This window comes from Poromitra crassiceps (genome assembly GCF_964638095.1).
Source record: "Poromitra crassiceps genome assembly, chromosome: 4".
NCBI classification, from domain to species: domain Eukaryota; kingdom Metazoa; phylum Chordata; class Actinopteri; order Beryciformes; family Melamphaidae; genus Poromitra; species Poromitra crassiceps.
In genome coordinates this window covers 5,251,311-5,256,741 of record NC_139626.1, presented here as the reverse complement: position 1 = coordinate 5,256,741, position 5,431 = coordinate 5,251,311, and positions in this window count along the sequence as shown.

The following is a 5,431-nucleotide window of genomic DNA, read 5'->3' as shown; positions in this document are numbered from 1 at the left end:
TGTGTGACTGACTCATCAGCCTGAGTACTGATAACATCACCTGTGTGACTGACTCATCATCAGCCTGAGTACTGATAACATCACCTGTGTGTGACTGACTCATCAGCCTGAGTACTGATAACATCACCTGTGTGTGACTGACTCATCAGCCTGAGTACTGAGTAACATCACCTGTGTGACTGACTCATCAGCCTGAGTACTGATAACATCACCTGTGTGTGACTGACTCATCAGCCTGAGTACTGATAACATCACCTGTGTGTGACTGACTCATCAGCCTGAGTACTGATAACATCACCTGTGTGTGACTGACTCATCATCAGCCTGAGTACTGATAACATCACCTGTGTGACTGACTCATCAGCCTGAGTACTGATAACATCACCTGTGTGTGACTGACTCATCAGCCTGAGTACTGATAACATCACCTGTGTGACTGACTCATCAGCCTGAGTACTGATAACATCACCTGTGTGTGACTGACTCATCAGCCTGAGTACTGATAACATCACCTGTGTGTGACTGACTCATCAGCCTGAGTACTGATAACATCACCTGTGTGTGACTGACTCATCAGCCTGAGTACTGATAACATCACCTGTGTGTGACTGACTCATCAGCCTGAGTACTGATAACATCACCTGTGTGTGACTGACTCATCAGCCTGAGTACTGATAACATCACCTGTGTGTGACTGACTCATCATCAGCCTGAGTACTGATAACATCACCTGTGTGTGACTGACTCATCAGCCTGAGTACTGATAACATCACCTGTGTGTGACTGACTCATCATCAGCCTGAGTACTGATAACATCACCTGTGTGTGACTGACTCATCAGCCTGAGTACTGATAACATCACCTGTGTGTGACTGACTCATCAGCCTGAGTACTGATAACATCACCTGTGTGTGACTGACTCATCAGCCTGAGTACTGATAACATCACCTGTGTGTGACTGACTCATCATCAGCCTGAGTACTGATAACATCACCTGTGTGACTGACTCATCAGCCTGAGTACTGATAACATCACCTGTGTGTGACTGACTCATCAGCCTGAGTACTGATAACATCACCTGTGTGACTGACTCATCAGCCTGAGTACTGATAACATCACCTGTGTGTGACTGACTCATCAGCCTGAGTACTGATAACATCACCTGTGTGTGACTGACTCATCAGCCTGAGTACTGATAACATCACCTGTGTGTGACTGACTCATCAGCCTGAGTACTGATAACATCACCTGTGTGTGACTGACTCATCAGCCTGAGTACTGATAACATCACCTGTGTGTGACTGACTCATCATCAGCCTGAGTACTGATAACATCACCTGTGTGACTGACTCATCAGCCTGAGTACTGATAACATCACCTGTGTGTGACTGACTCATCAGCCTGAGTACTGATAACATCACCTGTGTGTGACTGACTCATCATCAGCCTGAGTACTGATAACATCACCTGTGTGTGACTGACTCATCAGCCTGAGTACTGATAACATCACCTGTGTGTGACTGACTCATCAGCCTGAGTACTGATAACATCACCTGTGTGTGACTGACTCATCATCAGCCTGAGTACTGATAACATCACCTGTGTGTGACTGACTCATCAGCCTGAGTACTGATAACATCACCTGTGTGTGACTGACTCATCAGCCTGAGTACTGATAACATCACCTGTGTGTGACTGACTCATCAGCCTGAGTACTGATAACATCACCTGTGTGTGACTGACTCATCAGCCTGAGTACTGATAACATCACCTGTGTGTGACTGACTCATCATCAGCCTGAGTACTGATAACATCACCTGTGTGTGACTGACTCATCAGCCTGAGTACTGATAACATCACCTGTGTGTGACTGACTCATCATCAGCCTGAGTACTGATAACATCACCTGTGTGTGACTGACTCATCAGCCTGAGTACTGATAACATCACCTGTGTGTGACTGACTCATCAGCCTGAGTACTGATAACATCACCTGTGTGTGACTGACTCATCAGCCTGAGTACTGATAACATCACCTGTGTGTGACTGACTCATCAGCCCGAGTACTGATAACATCACCTGTGTGTGACTGACTCATCAGCCAGAGTACTGATAACATCACCTGTGTGTGACTGACTCATCAGCCTGAGTACTGATAACATCACCTGTGTGTGACTGACTCATCATCAGCCTGAGTACTGATAACATCACCTGTGTGTGACTGACTCATCAGCCTGAGTACTGATAACATCACCTGTGTGTGACTGACTCATCATCAGCCTGAGTACTGATAACATCACCTGTGTGTGACTGACTCATCAGCCTGAGTACTGATAACATCACCTGTGTGACTGACTCATCAGCCTGAGTACTGATAACATCACCTGTGTGTGACTGACTCATCATCAGCCTGAGTACTGATAACATCACCTGTGTGACTGACTCATCAGCCTGAGTACTGATAACATCACCTGTGTGACTGACTCAGCTGATTTGCCACTAAGCACAATGAAGAATGGCAGCTGGCCCAAAATGCTTGTGCAGGTTATACAATGTAAAGACCCCATAAAGTCATGTTTCAAGATGTGTATAAAATACTCTACTTTGAATAATAATTAATTTGTGTCCGATTGTTGTTTTTTCCCACAAAAAAGGTTAAATTATCTTGTTAGAATCCTTAAAAGGACTTCCCCTCCTTCTCCCTCATTCAAAAATCCAAAGCAACCAATCAGTTATCTAAAATATAACTAGCCAATCACAGCATACAACACGGGCTTTCAACACATTCTCACTTGTGACAAAGTGATGACAAGGGTTCCTGAGCGATCTGCAGTATGTGACGAGTTGCTAGTAGCCTACAGAGCAGAGGTGAAGTATGGCGACTGGGGCGCCTAAAGCAAGGACATCGTACTGTAGCCTATCCTCTGATGTAGTTCTCTAAATAATATCTACATGTAGGCTACTCAAAACACTGCAGTGAGTGACTGAAGGAGTGCTAGAAACTAGCAAAGATAACGCTTGCCCTTGCAGCCTGCACTGGGCATATGGCCATAGCTATACATGGCGGCCATAGCCAGGGTTGGAGAAATACAGAGGTCATTTTAGCGTCACGTGGGGGGTCCAGGGGGCCCCCCCCGGTTAATTTTGTCCATTTTAAAGTAAAATGCTTCAATCTGGTGCACTTTTAGAGCAAAATTAAGAGGCTAGATCTATAAAGAACTACAGACATCATATTAGATTAATATCCTCTTTACTGTGCTGTTGCTTTACAATGATACAAAAAATAAATGTCTCCCCACATAATATATATTCTGCATACAGGTCACATATGGCAGAATACTGCTCAATTAAAAAAACAGAGAAATATTAATAATATATATATATATATATATTTTAAATACAGAGGTCATGACCTCGGTGTCCTCAATGGTAGCTACGGGCATGGCCCTATATGCTTTGATTCAGTTCTTATGTGCAGCAGTTTACTACCCACAGCAGTCTGTGTAGCTGTATTCACAGGTTCAGTGGATGGATGAAGCGGCTTCTATGTAGATTAGGTATGTATCGTTTTATGGCTATATCTATTTTATTATTTATATTATTTATTTATTTATATTTGGCCTAGACTAGAGGAATGTGTTCTTCCAACCCGGAGCACTTATTTCTCATTATTTGTTCCTTTATTTGGTGTGATTTCCATAAGCCCACGCCTCGCACCGAGCACGCTCCCCCGGGTGTTCGGTTTTGTCAGATGAAACTTCGATATGTGCTTTATCGGAGCTTTTCACGATAGTGATATTTTCTCGATTATGTTTGAATGATCACTTTTCAGATATTTTTTCCTTGTCCTTCGTTATGTTTCTCCTGATTGATGTAAATAAAAACGTTTAAATGTACTCAGTCTCATCCTACCCTGAGCAGAACTCCTTTGATTTCATTTGAGAAAATATTTGCTTCCTGAAATCTGCCAACAAGAACACATTCTACACACAGCTGAGAAAAGCAGCTTGCATTAGATCTATTTTACCTTCTGCTACAGTCCCACAGCTTCTGTTTGGTTACATTGACTTCGTATTGTTATATGAAACTGCTATTGTTCATTCATCCATTCATGAATTAATTCATGCATTCATGAATTCACCGGCCTTTCTCTAAACATGTCGCATCACAGTAGTGTACTGTACAGTAGTGTTTCAATTATTTCTTATTCATTCTTATTCAACGAGATCATTGAGGGTATACCCTCATTTACAATGATGCAGAGAGAACAGTAACAAAAATACACATAAAACAATAAACGAGAAACAAACAAGCAAACAACAAAACAGAGGCAGAAACAATTAAGAACCGTTATATAGCCTACATGAGTGTAGTAGTTTGCAATCATGGTTTCAAATTCACAGTTTTCATTTCAATGTATGTTGCAAAGTATTCCAGGTTTGTGCAGTGCAGAAACTAAAAGCAGTTTTGCCAAATTCAGATTTTGTACGCGGTACTTGAAGCACTAGCAACACTTGAACACGTTGAATAGTGACTATGGGACCAATTTATTTTAATTTGCAATTTGCCAATAAGGGCTTTATAAAGAAAAATGTAAGTCACTTAAATAGAACGTATTAACAATATTAGGGCCAGCCTTGTTAAACATGTCCACACTGTATATAAAACCATGTAATTCAAAGTAGTAGTTCCCATCTTCACCACTAGATGTCAGGCTGGTAGTTGTGTGGTTTGATGGTTTGTCGTTGGCTACAACATACAGTTATAGTTGTAGTGTCACACGAACTACACTATAACTGTAATATATTTGTAGCCATTCTGTTCTATATAAATATGTTATAGTTGTGGTTCTAATATGAGGGGCCCATTTATGTAAAAAGAAATTCTGTTTTCTGAATTTGTATACTAACTCATGATGCACTTACCAAGTTGCTCTTACCAAGTTTTTATCCCATTAAAACCATAATGCATTGAAAAGTCCTCGATATTTACCGGTACCTGTCGTTTTCTTTAAGATGTTAACTTGATATTGGACTGTTGATTTGTTCTGACTTGACTTGCAATATTGACCAAGATTGCTTCAGTTTGCAGCCACTTTTCCCACATGCCCCCACTGCACTAAACACATGTGTTTGTACCACAGACAGCACCTGATTCTTTCAAAGGGATACAGTTACACTGACAGCACCTGATTCTTTCAAAGGGATACAGTAGTTGTGATGTTTTGATGTGGGCTTGTATGAGGTAGCCTACTTGCCTACTAGTCACATGCAGTAGAATGTATGAGGTAGCCTACTTGCCTACTAGTCACATGCAGTAGAATGTATGAGGTAGCCTACTTGCCTACTAGTCACATGCAGTAGAATGTATGAGGTAGCCTACTTGCCTACTAGTCACATGCAGTAGAATGTATGAGGTAGCCTACTTGCCTA